Source organism: Hyla sarda, unplaced genomic scaffold, assembly GCF_029499605.1.
Source record: "Hyla sarda isolate aHylSar1 unplaced genomic scaffold, aHylSar1.hap1 scaffold_1366, whole genome shotgun sequence".
NCBI classification, from domain to species: domain Eukaryota; kingdom Metazoa; phylum Chordata; class Amphibia; order Anura; family Hylidae; genus Hyla; species Hyla sarda.
In genome coordinates this window covers 52827-74151 of record NW_026607994.1, presented here as the reverse complement: position 1 = coordinate 74151, position 21325 = coordinate 52827, and the positions used below count along the sequence as shown (strand labels likewise).

The 21325-nt window shown below is 47.1% G+C and overlaps 5 non-coding genes across 5 annotated transcripts; all 5 read right to left on the bottom strand.

Annotated features, from left to right (window-relative positions):
* Positions 1–519: 519 nt before the first annotated feature.
* LOC130306286 (U2 spliceosomal RNA) lies at positions 520–710 on the bottom strand. The gene has a single exon (XR_008855660.1). It is a non-coding gene; the product is annotated as a U2 spliceosomal RNA (small nuclear RNA).
* A 2090-nt stretch (positions 711–2800) lies between these two features.
* Positions 2801–2991, bottom strand: LOC130306285 (U2 spliceosomal RNA). Its single transcript, XR_008855659.1, has one exon. It is a non-coding gene; the product is annotated as a U2 spliceosomal RNA (small nuclear RNA).
* A 2088-nt stretch (positions 2992–5079) lies between these two features.
* LOC130306284 (U2 spliceosomal RNA) lies at positions 5080–5270 on the bottom strand. Its single transcript, XR_008855658.1, has one exon. It is a non-coding gene; the product is annotated as a U2 spliceosomal RNA (small nuclear RNA).
* Positions 5271–12485: 7215 nt separating this feature from the next.
* Positions 12486–12676, bottom strand: LOC130306297 (U2 spliceosomal RNA). The gene has a single exon (XR_008855671.1). It is a non-coding gene; the product is annotated as a U2 spliceosomal RNA (small nuclear RNA).
* A 2085-nt stretch (positions 12677–14761) lies between these two features.
* On the bottom strand, positions 14762–14945 carry LOC130306301 (U2 spliceosomal RNA). The gene has a single exon (XR_008855674.1). It is a non-coding gene; the product is annotated as a U2 spliceosomal RNA (small nuclear RNA).
* Positions 14946–21325: the final 6380 nt, after the last annotated feature.

The window sequence follows — 21325 nt, the reverse complement described above, 5'->3', positions numbered from 1 at the left end:
TGTACAGCAATGACACACCTGTGTGAACAGCCAGGAGACCCCCCCCCCCCCCCCCCATGTTCTGTTACATAGTTACATAGTTAGTACGGTCGAAAAAAGACATATGTCCATCAAGTTCAACCAGGGAATTAAGGGGTAGGGGTGTGGCGCGATATTGGGGAAGGGATGAGATTTTATATTTCTTCATAAGCATTAATCTTATTTTGTCAATTAGGAACATTCAGCACCCACCCGCTATCAAGGCAGCTGCCTATCATGTCATGCCCTACCTGCACAGGTGTGCTGGCTACTCAAATGATCCAATTAAGGAGGCCATTTAGTCAGCAGCAGCAGAAGTCCTGTGCCTGGACGCTCCAACAGCGGCCAGACACAAGCAGAAGCAGAAGCAGCAGAAGCAGCAGCAGCACCACCTTTTGTTTTTTGGCTGCAGCAGCAGCAAGGCCCACAGGGCTGGCTAGCTGGCTAGCCAGCAAGCAGGTAGCAATGAAAGTAGGAATCTTTCTTTTTAACCCTGTAAGGGGGTGGTGCACTGTACCCGAAGATACTGCCATATCGGGTCAATGCATAGGGCGACGGAAGCAAGCTTCGAAATCGGCCCCCGTTCTCAAAAATCCATTTAATATATGGTCCCCAGATAGGGGACGTATCAGATATTAAACTGATAAGAACAGATACTACACTTGATCTTAGCCAAAAGGCCGAGAAGCGATAACCGTGAAAGGGGCGGGCCCAACAAGGTGCCCTTCATGGGCACTATCACTGCTTGCTGTCAGGGAGGCTGCCAGACAATTTTCCATGCACACTCTGGGCTGGGGGGCAGTCAACCACCAGTACACACAGCAGAACCTAAACCCATACCATTATTGCTAAGCAGCAAGACAGGGGCCCATTGCACTCCCACGGGGCCTTTTTAAATGCAATCCATAACCCGGATTTGCCAGGAACCCTTCTTTTACTCCTCCTACTTGCATGTGACACTGGGCTTAGGATCTGCATAGGAAACACACACACAAGCACACACCTACCTTTGTTGCCTGCAGATGCCTCCTTGGCTGTCCCCAAACGGTATCAAACCAACACCCACGGGAAGCTGTAAGCATAGAGGACATGCCTGCACCCCATTGGACTTACCTGTGTGGGTTAAACCCGGGTTATTTGACAACCTATGGCGGTGATGGTTCTGCTCAGGCAGAGCAGTGCTGATGCTCCTCATAAAGCTGTCGCTGCTGTGAAGGTTCTAGGTGACATCACAAATCCCTATGGTTACATACACAACAAAGCTGGGTTGTTGTTGTTTACACTCTGCAAGGCCTGTGGAAGTGAGTGACATCATAGCACTGTAGTTCTGAGGGTTCTAGATGGATGCAACAATCTCCTGTTGCTTCTATGAAGGCCATAATAGACGACATCACCAAACAGCTCCATAGTCACATACACAGCAAAGGAGAGATGTTGTTTACACCTAGTGATGTCAGTGGTATTGAGTGACATCACAGCACAGTGCTAAGGCTCCTGGGCCTGGACACAGCAGCGGCTGCAATATCTCAACGGAGAATACGTTTATATATATGTGTGTGTGTGCGCGTATATATATATATATATATATATATATATATATATATATATTTCTCCGCCGAAATCACTTTTAAACCCATTTCCACCTTTTTTTCCCTTCTCTTCCTCTTACTTTTTTTTCACGTTTTTTTACGTTTTTCTCCTTTTCGCCTCTTTTCTGGGCGTATTATTCTTCTTTTTCTTCTTTTTTTTCGTCTAATGCATACCCCATCAGTGCAGCAATGCTTATTCAATACCGCCAGCAGATGGAGACACTGGGGGATAATTTTCTAAGGATTTATACTGATTTTTCCTGTCTGAATTTGTCGCACAGAAAGTTGCAGGCCAAATATGTGTGACATTTCTGCGACTTTAGCTTCTAGAGCATTTTTACAACATTATACATAGGTGCTGAATACATAAAAAGCGACTGTTCAGCGACAGACAAGTCGCATCGGCTGAAAGTAGGCCAGAATGTCAGTCCATGTTGGAGCAGGTTTAGATACAGTCTAAAGTATAGATCTCAAAGTCTGTGCACAGAATTTAGCAAGGGCCTCGCACCTTCTGATGCATCAGGTAGGTGCACAATAGCATAGCCTAACCCTCTGTACTTTGGTCTATATTGATGCGGGACATAGACAGCCAGCTGATGACCAATCCATTAGTGCAATGGATGGCTGGAAGCATTTGTCTTTGCCTTTGCAATACCACAGAAGCAATGCATGGTCAATGTACAGCAATGACACACCTGTGTGAACAGCCAGGAGACCCCCCCCCCCCCCCATGTTATGTTACATAGTTACATAGTTAGTACGGTCGAAAAAAGACATATGTCCATCAAGTTCAACCAGGGAATTAAGGGGTAGGGGTGTGGCGCGATATTGGGGAAGGGATGAGATTTTATATTTCTTCATAAGCATTAATCTTATTTTGTCAATTAGGAACATTCAGCACCCACCCGCTATCAAGGCAGCTGCCTATCATGTCATGCCCTACCTGCACAGGTGTGCTGGCTACTCAAATGATCCAATTAAGGAGGCCATTTAGTCAGCAGCAGCAGAAGTCCTGTGCCTGGACGCTCCAACAGCGGCCAGACACAAGCAGAAGCAGAAGCAGCAGAAGCAGCAGCAGCACCACCTTTTGTTTTTTGGCTGCAGCAGCAGCAAGGCCCACAGGGCTGGCTAGCTGGCTAGCCAGCAAGCAGGTAGCAATGAAAGTAGGAATCTTTCTTTTTAACCCTGTAAGGGGGTGGTGCACTGTACCCGAAGATACTGCCATATCGGGTCAATGCATAGGGCGACGGAAGCAAGCTTCGAAATCGGCCCCCGTTCTCAAAAATCCATTTAATATATGGTCCCCAGATAGGGGACGTATCAGATATTAAACTGATAAGAACAGATACTACACTTGATCTTAGCCAAAAGGCCGAGAAGCGATAACCGTGAAAGGGGCGGGCCCAACAAGGTGCCCTTCATGGGCACTATCACTGCTTGCTGTCAGGGAGGCTGCCAGACAATTTTCCATGCACACTCTGGGCTGGGGGGCAGTCAACCACCAGTACACACAGCAGAACCTAAACCCATACCATTATTGCTAAGCAGCAAGACAGGGGTCCATTGCACTCCCACGGGGCCTTTTTAAATGCAATCCATAACCCGGATTTGCCAGGAACCCTTCTTACTCCTCCTACTTGCATGTGACACTGGGCTTAGGATCTGCATAGGAAACACACACACAAGCACACACCTACCTTTGTTGCCTGCAGATGCCTCCTTGGCTGTCCCCAAACGGTATCAAACCAACACCCACGGGAAGCTGTAAGCATAGAGGACATGCCTGCACCCCATTGGACTTACCTGTGTGGGTTAAACCCGGGTTATTTGACAACCTATGGCGGTGATGGTTCTGCTCAGGCAGAGCAGTGCTGATGCTCCTCATAAAGCTGTCGCTGCTGTGAAGGTTCTAGGTGACATCACAAATCCCTATGGTTACATACACAACAAAGCTGGGTTGTTGTTGTTTACACTCTGCAAGGCCTGTGGAAGTGAGTGACATCATAGCACTGTAGTTCTGAGGGTTCTAGATGGATGCAACAATCTCCTGTTGCTTCTATGAAGGCCATAATAGACGACATCACCAAACAGCTCCATAGTCACATACACAGCAAAGGAGAGATGTTGTTTACACCTAGTGATGTCAGTGGTATTGAGTGACATCACAGCACAGTGCTAAGGCTCCTGGGCCTGGACACAGCAGCGGCTGCAATATCTCAACGGAGAATACGTTTATATATATGTGTGTGTGTGCGCGTATATATATATATATATATATATATATATATATATATATATATTTCTCCGCCGAAATCACTTTTAAACCCATTTCCACCTTTTTTTCCCTTCTCTTCCTCTTACTTTTTTTTCACGTTTTTTTACGTTTTTCTCCTTTTCGCCTCTTTTCTGGGCGTATTATTCTTCTTTTTCTTCTTTTTTTTCGTCTAATGCATACCCCATCAGTGCAGCAATGCTTATTCAATACCGCCAGCAGATGGAGACACTGGGGGATAATTTTCTAAGGATTTATACTGATTTTTCCTGTCTGAATTTGTCGCACAGAAAGTTGCAGGCCAAATATGTGTGACATTTCTGCGACTTTAGCTTCTAGAGCATTTTTACAACATTATACATAGGTGCTGAATACATAAAAAGCGACTGTTCAGCGACAGACAAGTCGCATCGGCTGAAAGTAGGCCAGAATGTCAGTCCATGTTGGAGCAGGTTTAGATACAGTCTAAAGTATAGATCTCAAAGTCTGAGCACAGAATTTAGCAAGGGCCTCGCACCTTCTGATGCATCAGGTAGGTGCACAATAGCATAGCCTAACCCTCTGTACTTTGGTCTATATTGATGCGGGACATAGACAGCCAGCTGATGACCAATCCATTAGTGCAATGGATGGCTGGAAGCATTTGTCTTTGCCTTTGCAATACCACAGAAGCAATGCATGGTCAATGTACAGCAATGACACACCTGTGTGAACAGCCAGGAGACCCCCCCCCCCCCATGTTATGTTACATAGTTACATAGTTAGTACGGTCGAAAAAAGACATATGTCCATCAAGTTCAGTCAGGGAATTAAGGGGTAGGGGTGTGGCGCGATATTGGGGAAGGGATGAGATTTTATATTTCTTCATAAGCATTAATCTTATTTTGTCAATTAGGAACATTCAGCACCCACCCGCTATCAAGGCAGCTGCCTATCATGTCATGCCCTACCTGCACAGGTGTGCTGGCTACTCAAATGATCCAATTAAGGAGGCCATTTAGTCAGCAGCAGCAGAAGTCCTGTGCCTGGACGCTCCAACAGCGGCCAGACACAAGCAGAAGCAGAAGCAGCAGAAGCAGCAGCAGCACCACCTTTTGTTTTTTGGCTGCAGCAGCAGCAAGGCCCACAGGGCTGGCTAGCTGGCTAGCCAGCAAGCAGGTAGCAATGAAAGTAGGAATCTTTCTTTTTAACCCTGTAAGGGGGTGGTGCACTGTACCCGAAGATACTGCCATATCGGGTCAATGCATAGGGCGACGGAAGCAAGCTTCGAAATCGGCCCCCGTTCTCAAAAATCCATTTAATATATGGTCCCCAGATAGGGGACGTATCAGATATTAAACTGATAAGAACAGATACTACACTTGATCTTAGCCAAAAGGCCGAGAAGCGATAACCGTGAAAGGGGCGGGCCCAACAAGGTGCCCTTCATGGGCACTATCACTGCTTGCTGTCAGGGAGGCTGCCAGACAATTTTCCATGCACACTCTGGGCTGGGGGGCAGTCAACCACCAGTACACACAGCAGAACCTAAACCCATACCATTATTGCTAAGCAGCAAGACAGGGGCCCATTGCACTCCCACGGGGCCTTTTTAAATGCAATCCATAACCCGGATTTGCCAGGAACCCTTCTTACTCCTCCTACTTGCATGTGACACTGGGCTTAGGATCTGCATAGGAAACACACACACAAGCACACACCTACCTTTGTTGCCTGCAGATGCCTCCTTGGCTGTCCCCAAACGGTATCAAACCAACACCCACGGGAAGCTGTAAGCATAGAGGACATGCCTGCACCCCATTGGACTTACCTGTGTGGGTTAAACCCGGGTTATTTGACAACCTATGGCGGTGATGGTTCTGCTCAGGCAGAGCAGTGCTGATGCTCCTCATAAAGCTGTCGCTGCTGTGAAGGTTCTAGGTGACATCACAAATCCCTATGGTTACATACACAACAAAGCTGGGTTGTTGTTGTTTACACTCTGCAAGGCCTGTGGAAGTGAGTGACATCATAGCACTGTAGTTCTGAGGGTTCTAGATGGATGCAACAATCTCCTGTTGCTTCTATGAAGGCCATAATAGACGACATCACCAAACAGCTCCATAGTCACATACACAGCAAAGGAGAGATGTTGTTTACACCTAGTGATGTCAGTGGTATTGAGTGACATCACAGCACAGTGCTAAGGCTCCTGGGCCTGGACACAGCAGCGGCTGCAATATCTCAACGGAGAATACGTTTATATATATGTGTGTGTGTGCGCGTATATATATATATATATATATATATATATATATATATATATATATATATTTCTCCGCCGAAATCACTTTTAAACCCATTTCCACCTTTTTTTCCCTTCTCTTCCTCTTACTTTTTTTTCACGTTTTTTTACGTTTTTCTCCTTTTCGCCTCTTTTCTTGGCGTATTATTCTTCTTTTTCTTCTTTTTTTTCGTCTAATGCATACCCCATCAGTGCAGCAATGCTTATTCAATACCGCCAGCAGATGGAGACACTGGGGGATAATTTTCTAAGGATTTATACTGATTTTTCCTGTCTGAATTTGTCGCACAGAAAGTTGCAGGCCAAATATGTGTGACATTTCTGCGACTTTAGCTTCTAGAGCATTTTTACAACATTATACATAGGTGCTGAATACATAAAAAGCGACTGTTCAGCGACAGACAAGTCGCATCGGCTGAAAGTAGGTGTTACGCCGAGCGCTCCGGGTCCCCGCTCCTCCCCGGAGCGCTCGCTTCACTCTCCCCGCGGCAGCGCTCCGGTCACGTCCTCTGACCCGGGGCGCTGCGATTCCGCTGCCAGCCGGGATGCGATTCGCGATGCGGGTAGCGCCCGCTCGCGATGCGCTCTCCGTCTGTTCTGTCCCGGCGCGCGCGGCCCCGCTCCCTAGGGCGCGCGCGCGCCGGGTCTCTGCGATTTAAAGGGCCACTGCGCCGCTGATTGGTGCAGTGGTCCCAATTAGTGTGTTCACCTGTGCACTTCCCTATATCACCTCACTTCCCCTGCACTCCCTTGCCGGATCTTGTTGCCTTAGTGCCAGTGAAAGCGTTCCTTGTGTGTTCCTTGCCTGTGTTTCCAGACCTTCTGCCGTTGCCCCTGACTACGATCCTTGCTGCCTGCCCCGACCTTCTGCTACGTCCGACCTTGCTTTTGCCTACTCCCTTGTACCGCGCCTATCCCGCTTTGCGGCGGGCTCTGGTGAAAACCAGTAGTGGCTTAGAACCGGTCCACTAGCACGGTCCACGCCAATCCCTCTCTGGCACAGAGGATCCACTACCTGCCAGCCGGCATCGTGACAGTAGATCCGGCACTGGATCCCGCTGAAGTTCCTCTGCCAGTTGTCGCTGACCTCACCACGGTGGTCGCCCAGCAGTCACAACAGATAGCGCAACAAGGCCAACAGCTGTCTCAACTGACCGTTATGCTACAACAGTTACTACCACAGCTTCAGCAGTCATCTCCTCCGCCAGCTCCTGCACCTCCTCCGCAGCGAGTGGCCGCTCCTGGGATACGCTTATCCTTGCCGGATAAATTTGATGGGGACTCTAAGTTTTGCCGTGGCTTTCTTTCCCAATGTTCCCTGCATCTGGAGATGATGTCGGACCTGTTTCCCACTGAAAGGTCTAAGGTGGCTTTCGTAGTCAGCCTTCTGTCCGGAAAAGCCCTGTCATGGGCCACACCGCTCTGGGACCGCAATGACCCCGTCACTGCCTCTGTACACTCCTTCTTCTCGGAAATCCGAAGTGTCTTTGAGGAACCTGCCCGAGCCTCTTCTGCTGAGACTGCCCTGTTGAACCTGGTCCAGGGTAATTCTTCCGTTGGCGAGTATGCCGTACAATTCCGTACTCTTGCTTCAGAATTGTCCTGGAATAATGAGGCCCTCTGCGCGACCTTCAAAAAAGGCCTATCCAGCAACATTAAAGATGTTCTGGCCGCACGAGAAATTCCTGCTAATCTACATGAACTTATTCACCTAGCCACTCGCATTGACATGCGTTTTTCCGAAAGGCGTCAGGAACTCCGCCAAGATATGGACTCTGTTCGCACGAGGCGTTTCTCCTCCTCGGCTCCTCTCTCCTCTGGTCCCCTGCAATCTGTTCCTGTGCCTCCCGCCGTGGAGGCTATGCAGGTCGACCGGTCTCGCCTGACACCTCAAGAGAGGACACGACGCCGTATGGAGAACCTCTGCCTGTACTGTGCTAGTACCGAACACTTCCTAAGAGATTGTCCTATCCGTCCTCCCCGCCTGGAAAGACGTACGCTGACTCCGCACAAAGGTGAGACAGTCCTTGATGTCTACTCCGCTTCTCCACGTCTTACTGTGCCTGTGCGGATGTCTGCCTCTGCCTTCTCCTTCTCTACAGTGGCCTTCTTGGACTCAGGATCTGCAGGAAATTTTATTTTGGCCTCTCTCGTCAACAGGTTCAACATCCCGGTGACCAGTCTCGCCAGACCCCTCTACATCAATTGTGTAAATAATGAAAGATTGGACTGTACCATACGTTTCCGCATGGAGCCCCTTCTTATGAGCATCGGATCTCATCATGAGAGGATTGAACTTTTGGTCCTCCCCAATTGCACCTCGGAAATTCTCCTTGGACTTCCCTGGCTTCAACTTCATTCCCCTACCCTGGATTGGTCCACTGGGGAGATCAAGAGTTGGGGGTCCTCTTGTTCCAAGAACTGTCTAAAACCGGTTCCCAGTAACCCTTGCCGTAACTCTGTGGTTCCTCCAGTAACCGGTCTCCCTAAGGCCTATATGGACTTCGCGGATGTTTTCTGCAAAAAACAAGCTGAGACTCTACCTCCTCACAGGCCTTATGATTGCCCTATCGACCTCCTCCCGGGCACTACTCCACCCCGGGGCAGAATTTATCCTCTCTCTGCCCCAGAGACTCTTGCCATGTCCGAATACGTCCAGGAGAATCTAAAAAAGGGCTTTATCCGTAAATCCTCCTCTCCTGCCGGAGCCGGATTTTTCTTTGTGTCCAAAAAAGATGGCTCCCTACGTCCTTGCATTGACTACCGCGGTCTTAATAAAATCACGGTTAAGAACCGCTACCCCTTACCCCTCATCTCTGAACTCTTTGATCGCCTCCAAGGTGCCCACATCTTCACTAAATTGGACTTAAGAGGCGCCTATAACCTCATCCGCATCAGAGAGGGGGACGAGTGGAAAACGGCATTTAACACCAGAGATGGACACTTTGAGTATCTGGTCATGCCCTTTGGACTGTGCAACGCCCCTGCCGTCTTCCAAGACTTTGTCAATGAAATTTTTCGTGATCTGTTATACTCCTGTGTTGTTGTATATCTGGACGATATCCTAATTTTTTCTGCCAATCTAGAAGAACACCGCCAGCATGTCCGTATGGTTCTTCAGAGACTTCGTGACAACCAACTCTATGCCAAAATTGAGAAATGTCTGTTTGAATGCCAATCTCTTCCTTTTCTAGGATATTTGGTCTCTGGCCAGGGACTACAGATGGATCCAGACAAACTCTCTGCCGTCTTAGATTGGCCACGCCCCTCCGGACTCCGTGCTATCCAACGCTTTTTGGGGTTCGCCAATTATTACAGGCAATTTATTCCACATTTTTCTACCATTGTGGCTCCTATCGTGGCTTTAACCAAAAAAAATGCTGATCCCAAGTCCTGGCCTCCTCAAGCAGAAGACGCCTTTAAACGACTCAAGTCTGCCTTTTCTTCGGCTCCCGTCCTCTCCAGACCTGACCCTTCCAAACCCTTCCTATTGGAGGTTGATGCCTCCTCAGTGGGAGCTGGAGCTGTTCTTCTACAAAAAAATTCTTCCGGGCATGCTGTCACTTGTGGTTTTTTCTCTAGGACCTTCTCTCCAGCGGAGAGGAACTACTCCATCGGGGATCGAGAGCTTCTAGCCATTAAATTAGCACTTGAGGAATGGAGGCATCTGCTGGAGGGATCAAGTTCTCCTGTTATTATCTACACCGACCACAAGAACCTCTCCTACCTCCAGTCTGCCCAACGGCTGAATCCTCGCCAGGCCCGGTGGTCTCTGTTCTTTGCCCGATTTAATTTTGAGATTCACTTTCGTCCTGCCGATAAGAACATTAGGGCCGATGCTCTCTCTCGTTCCTCGGATGTCTCAGAAGTTGAACTCTCTCCGCAACACATCATTCCACCTGACTGCCTGATCTCCACTTCTCCTGCCTCCATCAGGCAGACTCCTCCAGGAAAGACCTTTGTTTCTCCTCGCCAACGCCTCGGAATCCTCAAATGGGGTCACTCCTCCCATCTCGCAGGTCATGCGGGTATCAAGAAATCTGTGCAACTCATCTCCCGCTTCTATTGGTGGCCGACTCTGGAGACGGATGTTGTGGACTTTGTGCGAGCCTGCACTATCTGTGCCCGGGATAAGACTCCTCGCCAGAAGCCCGCTGGTTTTCTTCATCCTCTGCCTGTCCCCGAACAGCCTTGGTCTCTGATTGGTATGGATTTTATTACTGATTTACCCCCTTCCTGTGGCAACACTGTTATTTGGGTGGTCGTTGATCGATTCTCCAAAATGGCACATTTCATCCCTCTTCCTGGTCTTCCTTCTGCGCCTCAGTTGGCTAAACAATTTTTTGTACACATTTTTCGTCTTCACGGGTTGCCTACGCAGATTGTCTCGGATAGAGGCGTCCAATTCGTGTCTAAATTCTGGAGGGCTCTCTGTAAACAACTCAAGATTAAATTACATTTTTCTTCTGCATATCATCCCCAGTCCAATGGACAAGTAGAAAGGATTAACCAGATCTTGGGTGATTATTTGCGACATTTTGTTTCCTCCCGCCAGGATGACTGGGCAGATCTCCTCCCATGGGCCGAATTCTCGTATAACTTCAGGGTCTCTGAGTCTTCCTCCAAATCCCCATTTTTCGTGGTGTACGGCCGTCACCCTCTTCCCCCCCTCCCTACTCCCTTGCCCTCTGGTCTGCCCGCTGTGGATGAAATTTCTCGTGACCTTTCCATCATATGAAGAGAGATCCTGGGAACCTGAGGACAACATCCTAGACAAAAGTCTGCTCCTCAGGTTCTCAGGCTCTAAGAAGAGGGGGAGACCCAAGGGGGGGGGTACTGTTACCCCGAGCGCTCCGGGTCCCCGCTCCTCCCCGGAGCGCTCGCTTCACTCTCCCCGCGGCAGCGCTCCGGTCACGTCCTCTGACCCGGGGCGCTGCGATTCCGCTGCCAGCCGGGATGCGATTCGCGATGCGGGTAGCGCCCGCTCGCGATGCGCACCCCGGCTCCCCTACCTGACTCGCTCTCCGTCTGTTCTGTCCCGGCGCGCGCGGCCCCGCTCCCTAGGGCGCGCGCGCGCCGGGTCTCTGCGATTTAAAGGGCCACTGCGCCGCTGATTGGCGCAGTGGTCCCAATTAGTGTGTTCACCTGTGCACTTCCCTATATCACCTCACTTCCCCTGCACTCCCTTGCCGGATCTTGTTGCCTTAGTGCCAGTGAAAGCGTTCCTTGTGTGTTCCTTGCCTGTGTTTCCAGACCTTCTGCCGTTGCCCCTGACTACGATCCTTGCTGCCTGCCCCGACCTTCTGCTACGTCCGACCTTGCTTTTGCCTACTCCCTTGTAACGCGCCTATCTTCAGCAGCCAGAGAGTTGAGCCGTTGCTAGTGGATACGACCTGGTCACTACCGCCGCAGCAAGACCATCCCGCTTTGCGGCGGGCTCTGGTGAAAACCAGTAGTGGCTTAGAACCGGTCCACTAGCACGGTCCACGCCAATCCCTCTCTGGCACAGAGGATCCACTACCTGCCAGCCGGCATCGTGACAGTAGGCCAGAATGTCAGTCCATGTTGGAGCAGGTTTAGATACAGTCTAAAGTATAGATCTCAAAGTCTGTGCACAGAATTTAGCAAGGGCCTCGCACCTTCTGATGCATCAGGTAGGTGCACAATAGCATAGCCTAACCCTCTGTACTTTGGTCTATATTGATGCGGGACATAGACAGCCAGCTGATGACCAATCCATTAGTGCAATGGATGGCTGGAAGCATTTGTCTTTGCCTTTGCAATACCACAGAAGCAATGCATGGTCAATGTACAGCAATGACACACCTGTGTGAACAGCCAGGAGACCCCCCCCCCCCCATGTTATGTTACATAGTTACATAGTTAGTACGGTCGAAAAAAGACATATGTCCATCAAGTTCAACCAGGGAATTAAGGGGTAGGGGTGTGGCGCGATATTGGGGAAGGGATGAGATTTTATATTTCTTCATAAGCATTAATCTTATTTTGTCAATTAGGAACATTCAGCACCCACCCGCTATCAAGGCAGCTGCCTATCATGTCATGCCCTACCTGCACAGGTGTGCTGGCTACTCAAATGATCCAATTAAGGAGGCCATTTAGTCAGCAGCAGCAGAAGTCCTGTGCCTGGACGCTCCAACAGCGGCCAGACACAAGCAGAAGCAGAAGCAGCAGAAGCAGCAGCAGCACCACCTTTTGTTTTTTGGCTGCAGCAGCAGCAAGGCCCACAGGGCTGGCTAGCTGGCTAGCCAGCAAGCAGGTAGCAATGAAAGTAGGAATCTTTCTTTTTAACCCTGTAAGGGGGTGGTGCACTGTACCCGAAGATACTGCCATATCGGGTCAATGCATAGGGCGACGGAAGCAAGCTTCGAAATCGGCCCCCGTTCTCAAAAATCCATTTAATATATGGTCCCCAGATAGGGGACGTATCAGATATTAAACTGAAAAGAACAGATACTACACTTGATCTTAGCCAAAAGGCCGAGAAGCGATAACCGTGAAAGGGGCGGGCCCAACAAGGTGCCCTTCATGGGCACTATCACTGCTTGCTGTCAGGGAGGCTGCCAGACAATTTTCCATGCACACTCTGGGCTGGGGGGCAGTCAACCACCAGTACACACAGCAGAACCTAAACCCATACCATTATTGCTAAGCAGCAAGACAGGGGCCCATTGCACTCCCACGGGGCCTTTTTAAATGCAATCCATAACCCGGATTTGCCAGGAACCCTTCTTACTCCTCCTACTTGCATGTGACACTGGGCTTAGGATCTGCATAGGAAACACACACACAAGCACACACCTACCTTTGTTGCCTGCAGATGCCTCCTTGGCTGTCCCCAAACGGTATCAAACCAACACCCACGGGAAGCTGTAAGCATAGAGGACATGCCTGCACCCCATTGGACTTACCTGTGTGGGTTAAACCCGGGTTATTTGACAACCTATGGCGGTGATGGTTCTGCTCAGGCAGAGCAGTGCTGATGCTCCTCATAAAGCTGTCGCTGCTGTGAAGGTTCTAGGTGACATCACAAATCCCTATGGTTACATACACAACAAAGCTGGGTTGTTGTTGTTTACACTCTGCAAGGCCTGTGGAAGTGAGTGACATCATAGCACTGTAGTTCTGAGGGTTCTAGATGGATGCAACAATCTCCTGTTGCTTCTATGAAGGCCATAATAGACGACATCACCAAACAGCTCCATAGTCACATACACAGCAAAGGAGAGATGTTGTTTACACCTAGTGATGTCAGTGGTATTGAGTGACATCACAGCACAGTGCTAAGGCTCCTGGGCCTGGACACAGCAGCGGCTGCAATATCTCAACGGAGAATACGTTTATATATATGTGTGTGTGTGCGCGTATATATATATATATATATATATATATATATATATATATATTTCTCCGCCGAAATCACTTTTAAACCCATTTCCACCTTTTTTTCCCTTCTCTTCCTCTTACTTTTTTTTCACGTTTTTTTACGTTTTTCTCCTTTTCGCCTCTTTTCTGGGCGTATTATTCTTCTTTTTCTTCTTTTTTTTCGTCTAATGCATACCCCATCAGTGCAGCAATGCTTATTCAATACCGCCAGCAGATGGAGACACTGGGGGATAATTTTCGAAGGATTTATACTGATTTTTCCTGTCTGAATTTGTCGCACAGAAAGTTGCAGGCCAAATATGTGTGACATTTCTGCGACTTTAGCTTCTAGAGCATTTTTACAACATTATACATAGGTGCTGAATACATAAAAAGCGACTGTTCAGCGACAGACAAGTCGCATCGGCTGAAAGTAGGCCAGAATGTCAGTCCATGTTGGAGCAGGTTTAGATACAGTCTAAAGTATAGATCTCAAAGTCTGTGCACAGAATTTAGCAAGGGCCTCGCACCTTCTGATGCATCAGGTAGGTGCACAATAGCATAGCCTAACCCTCTGTACTTTGGTCTATATTGATGCGGGACATAGACAGCCAGCTGATGACCAATCCATTAGTGCAATGGATGGCTGGAAGCATTTGTCTTTGCCTTTGCAATACCACAGAAGCAATGCATGGTCAATGTACAGCAATGACACACCTGTGTGAACAGCCAGGAGACCCCCCCCCCCCCATGTTATGTTACATAGTTACATAGTTAGTACGGTCGAAAAAAGACATATGTCCATCAAGTTCAACCAGGGAATTAAGGGGTAGGGGTGTGGCGCGATATTGGGGAAGGGATGAGATTTTATATTTCTTCATAAGCATTAATCTTATTTTGTCAATAGGAACATTCAGCACCCACCCGCTATCAAGGCAGCTGCCTATCATGTCATGCCCTACCTGCACAGGTGTGCTGGCTACTCAAATGATCCAATTAAGGAGGCCATTTAGTCAGCAGCAGCAGAAGTCCTGTGCCTGGACGCTCCAACAGCGGCCAGACACAAGCAGAAGCAGAAGCAGCAGAAGCAGCAGCAGCACCACCTTTTGTTTTTTGGCTGCAGCAGCAGCAAGGCCCACAGGGCTGGCTAGCTGGCTAGCCAGCAAGCAGGTAGCAATGAAAGTAGGAATCTTTCTTTTTAACCCTGTAAGGGGGTGGTGCACTGTACCCGAAGATACTGCCATATCGGGTCAATGCATAGGGCGACGGAAGCAAGCTTCGAAATCGGCCCCCGTTCTCAAAAATCCATTTAATATATGGTCCCCAGATAGGGGACGTATCAGATATTAAACTGATAAGAACAGATTTTTTTTTTTTTTTTTTTTTTATAAACCTTCAGGTTTAGACTAAACACCACTTAGATAACGCGTCATTTTTGACTCATGGTAAAGTCTAACTCATCATTAGGTCATTCTTTATTTGTTCAAAGCAAATTCAAAACAAATTCAAATACCATCACCATTACACCCTTACAACATGTCTCCACTTCAAAAATTTCCATATCCCCTCTGCATCTATTTCACCTAATTTCTTTTTATCACGTAAATAAACGGTGTACAACCTATCCAGAATCATTCTTAAACTTCCTTCCACAGTCACATTTTTTCTCTTAAACACATATAAATTTCTAACATCCCACAAGACTTCCTTCACAATCGCCAACAACACAAACAACACCCTTTCATTCTTTCTTCCAATCATACTAAGACCAAACATCACAACCTCATATGACAACCTATTTATCCCAGTCAACTCCTTACACAACGGACCTATCCCTCTCCATACATTCTGAGCCATGTCACAATTCCAAATCACATGCATCACACTTTCAACCCCACTACAATCTTCCCTCGGACATATTTCACTCCTTCCAATTCCTCTATTCCTTTGGAACTCTCTTACTGGTAGGGCTCCATGCAAACACTGCCATCCTATCTCTCTCTGTCTATTTGATATTCCATCTGTCATTAAACTCTTCCACACCTTAGACACATCCTGGCCTCTTACCATATTAATCGGACACTCCACCTCACTTGCGGCGACATACCCAAACACATTCTTCTTACTTTCAAACAACTCATTTCTCACACCAATCAACCTATAACTCTCCAAAAACTTTTCCACATACAAATACCAACTCGGGCACACAAACGCATAAGGCACTCTCAAATCTCTCTCCAGCCAACCTAATTTGCATAACACACGCCCACCTAAATATCTCAACATACATGCAAAATTCTTTTCTCCTCTCATCATCCTTCTAACCGCAAACACCACATTCACCCCCAAATACACATCTAGATTTGGAAATCCCATTCCACCCTTGCTACCATCCTTCATCACAACTTCTCTCCTCACTCTTTCCACTTTTGTACCCCAAAAAAACACAAACAAAATTCTTTTTAACTTCCTTAAAACCATATAACTTGGCGGAAACACTATTGCCACATACAATAAAATAGGCAATATTACACTTTTCACAACCAGCACTTTCCCAACCATAGACAAATCTCTCAACCTCCAAAGACTCAATTTTTTGGACACTCTCTTCTCTACATCATCCCAACTTTCTCTCCCATCCAATCTTTCATCCATTTTAACACCTAAAACCTGAATACCACCTTCAATATTCTTCATACCCACATCCTCACTTCCTTGCATACTACCAAAACATTTATACTCACTTTTGTCCCAATTCACCTTAAACCCAGACGCTCCACAAAACAATCCAACTAGTAACTTTGCCCTTCTCATAACAGCCACAGACTCTCCCAAAATACACACATCATCCATGTAGGCCAAAACTTTGACTTCTCTCCCACCACTCCCTGGAATTTTTAACCCTCTAACACACTTATCCCGCCGCAACATCTCTAATAATGGCTCCATAGCACATATAAAAGCCATAGGGGACAACGGACAACCCTGCCTTACACCAGAACATACTTTCACCTTCTCAGACATCCAACCATTTATCAAAACCTTACTATATACTCCATCATACAGCATCCTTACAACATTTACAAAATCACCCGGGAATCCCATTCTCACTAATACTCTAAACAAAAACCTATGTGACAGACGATCAAACGCCTTTTCAAAATCTATCGACATCACTCTAACCTCCTGTTTCCTACTCATACTATCCCATAACAAATCTCTCAACAAACACAAATTTTCATTTATTCTTCTCCCAGGCACTCCACACACTTGTTCTTCTCCAATCACCTGCTCAACCACATCTCTCATCCTATTTGTAATTATTTTAGCAAACACCTTATAATCTACATTCAACAAAGTTATCGGCCTCCAATTCCTCACATCATTCACATCACCTTTCTTATAAATCAACACAACCACTCCACTCTTCATACTTTCCACCATTCTCTCCTTCCTCCACATATACCTATACACTTCCACCAAATCATCCTTCACAACATCCCAAATCCAAGCATAAAATTCAACAGGCAACCCATCCTCTCCAGGCGTTTTATTTCTTGACATACTATCCACAGTCCTCTTCACTTCCTCCTCTCCAATCTCTCTCATCAGAGTCCCATATTCACTACCATCCACCCTCTTATCAAGCACTCTCAACACTTCATCCTGCAAGTCCTCTTCACAATCTTTTACCGCATACAACTCTTCATAAAAATTTTTAACCACTCCCAACACAGCTTTACCTTTAACCAGACAGCCATCATCATCATACACTCTTACCATATCCTCTCTCTTCCCAATAACTTTTTTAAAGAAATATCTCGAACATTTCTCATCTTTCTCTAACTTATCAAGTTTTGCTTGATACATCAACTCTTTACCTTTCTCATTCAACCAATTTTTTAGATCACTCTTCACAACCTCAATCTGCTCACCCACACTCCAGCCATACTTCTTTAACTTATTGAGAAACACCAATCTTTTATTCAACCATTCATACTTCTTCTTCCTCCCAGCATTCCGCTTATATCCCTCTCTTTTAAAGAAAACTTTTGTTTGACCCTTAACCCATTCCCACCAACACAATATATCAGGAAAATCATTCTTTTTCTTACACCAACCCCTATACTTATTAACATATCTATCATACACTCCTTCCACTTCCAACAATTTAACATTTAATTTCCATACACCCCTCCCACTCACACAATCTGCATCCAATACTAACTCACAACACACATACTCATGATCTGAATATCCTACTTTTTCTTGCATATAATTCTTACATAACACACCCTTAGACACAAAACACATATCAAGTCTGGAACTATGACTTCCACTATCAGAATAATATGTATCTAACAAAGGACACACTCCACACGCTTCAGCCACATCCTTTAACTTAAAGTCACACACCATACTTTTAAGAATATTCCCAGATACATCCACATTCCCCTCAATTTCACAATTGAAATCCCCCACCCACACCAAAGGTATTTTACCCGGCAGAAACCTCTTAATTACCTCCAACAACCCCACCCGCTCCTCCCTCCTTACCGGCGCATACACATTTATCAACCTAAATTTAACCCGCTGCACCTTAACCTCCACCATGATACACCTCCCCTCCTCTATTACCACATAACTACAAACTTCAAACTTAAAGCTCTTAAAAAGCACCCCTACCCCATCATTCCTATTATGCCCAGACACCGACCAAACAGCAGGACCATAAGCCCATTCTCCCTTCCCCGGAATATCATTTAGCCCACATTCCTGCAAACAAATAATGTCCGCTTTTTTCCCTGCCAAGTCCTCCAAAATTACTGTCCTTCTGACTTTACTTCTAAAGACTCTAACGTTTATAGAACCGACTAAAAAAGACATACCACCATCTTAACAACCCTAAGGAAGAATTTGACAGAAAAGAAGAAAGTTATTTAGGTAGCTTTCCTCAGCGGTGTGGGAGAAGCTTCTCCCGCAGAGCACGCATCCATGTCGCTCTCAGATAGCGGTTGATACCGATTGTCCGTAGCCACCAGCGTCGACTCCATCTGTCCACCAGAAAGCTTCCTGGCCGTCTTCTTGGGGGGACGAAAAAGATCAAAGTCATCCTCTCTCTCTCTATGTCTCTCCTCACGGTCTTCACCCTCAGAAGAAGACCACTCTTCAATTTGCGGCGACTCCTCAGCCGGGGGACTGGGAGCATCCTCAATCTCCCCTTCTTCCACTTGCACTGCCATTTGCTCCTCCTCCACCACCACTTGCTCCTCCACCACCTTCACTTGCTCCTCTACCACCACAGGACTCTGTACCTCTCCAATAATAACGCTCTCTCTTGCAGGAACCACTGCAGCCGCAGCTGCAGCTGCCCTCCTCCTCTCCACCATTTCCTCTTCCATTCTCCTCTCCTCCTCCCTCCTCTTCAACACTGGACAGTTCTTGTACACATGGCCAGCTTCCCCACATAGGTCACAGGTCCTCGGGTGTGGACATGCACCCGCCTCATGCCCCGGTTGCTTACAGTTCCTGCATTTCTTACTGCCAGGGCAGGCCTCCTTCACATGTCCAAACAATAGACAATTTCTACAGAAAGATGGCTGTCCGTAGTAATAGAGATAACCTCTGAAACCAGCAATGGTAAAGTTCGCCGGAGGGTGCTTAACGCCTCCAATGCAATCTCCATCAAGCCGCAACTTCACAAAGAACTTATACGTGCCATTAAATACACCAATGCTGCTTGTCTGCTTAGTACCACCAGCAATAGACTCACAATAGATGCTCAAGAAGTTCTTAATCATAGAGACATCAACAAACGGATTGTACATGTGGATAAACAAAGTCTTTGTCCCCATTTCAAAAAGGGGATAAAAGGACACATCCCGCAAAACCTCACTTCCACTGTTCCGTTTTAAGCACTCATAAAAGTTCTGGCAGTCAGCATCATATAAGAAGGACACGTCATAAATACCTTGGCGCTTGTTCTCCTGGACACAAAAGAGGTCGCTCAAGGAAAATCCTGCCAGTCGCTCCACAATGGTATGGCCGATGTATTCAATGCTGTTTCTTAGACGATCCGTGGTTAGCACCTTGATGCGTACGGTCTTCTCCACTGCAGACATGTTGGATCCAGCCATCTTTCCAAATCTGTCGGTAACGAGTACCACAGTCTTGATCACCTACGCAGCTAGTCGCGGCGCAGTTCACTCGCACCCTCAGCGCCGACCGAGGCAATAAACCCCGATCTTAGCCAAAAGGCCGAGAAGCGATAACCGTGAAAGGGGCGGGCCCAACAAGGTGCCCTTCATGGGCACTATCACTGCTTGCTGTCAGGGAGGCTGCCAGACAATTTTCCATGCACACTCTGGGCTGGGGGGCAGTCAACCACCAGTACACACAGCAGAACCTAAACCCATACCATTATTGCTAAGCAGCAAGACAGGGGCCCATTGCACTCCCACGGGGCCTTTTTAAATGCAATCCATAACCCGGATTTGCCAGGAACCCCTCTTACTCCTCCTACTTGCATGTGACACTGGGCTTAGGATCTGCATAGGAAACACACACACAAGCACACACCTACCTTTGTTGCCTGCAGATGCCTCCTTGGCTGTCCCCAAACAGTATCAAACCAACACCCACGGGAAGCTGTAAGCATAGAGGACATGCCTGCACCCCATTGGACTTACCTGTGTGGGTTAAACCCGGGTTATTTGACAACCTATGGCGGTGATGGTTCTGCTCAGGCAGAGCAGTGCTGATGCTCCTCATAAAGCTGTCGCTGCTGTGAAGGTTCTAGGTGACATCACAAATCCCTATGGTTACATACACAACAAAGCTGGGTTGTTGTTGTTTACACTCTGCAAGGCCTGTGGAAGTGAGTGACATCATAGCACTGTAGTTCTGAGGGTTCTAGATGGATGCAACAATCTCCTGTTGCTTCTATGAAGGCCATAATAGACGACATCACCAAACAGCTCCATAGTCACATACACAGCAAAGGAGAGATGTTGTTTACACCTAGTGATGTCAGTGGTATTGAGTGACATCACAGCACAGTGCTAAGGCTCCTGGGCCTGGACACAGCAGCGGCTGCAATATCTCAACGGAGAATACGTTTATATATATGTGTGTGTGTGCGCGTATATATATATATATATATATATATATATATATATATATATATATATATATATTTCTCCGCCGAAATCACTTTTAAACCCATTTCCACCTTTTTTTCCCTTCTCTTCCTCTTACTTTTTTTTCACGTTTTTTTACGTTTTTCTCCTTTTCGCCTCTTTTCTGGGCGTATTATTCTTCTTTTTCTTCTTTTTTTTCGTCTAATGCATACCCCATCAGTGCAGCAATGCTTATTCAATACCGCCAGCAGATGGAGACACTGGGGGATAATTTTCTAAGGATTTATACTGATTTTTCCTGTCTGAATTTGTCGCACAGAAAGTTGCAGGCCAAATATGTGTGACATTTCTGCGACTTTAGCTTCTAGAGCATTTTTACAACATTATACATAGGTGCTGAATACATAAAAAGCGACTGTTCAGCGACAGACAAGTCGCATCGGCTGAAAGTAGGCCAGAATGTCAGTCCATGTTGGAGCAGGTTTAGATACAGTCTAAAGTATAGATCTCAAAGTCTGTGCACAGAATTTAGCAAGGGCCTCGCACCTTCTGATGCATCAGGTAGGTGCACAATAGCATAGCCTAACCCTCTGTACTTTGGTCTATATTGATGCGGGACATAGACAGCCAGCTGATG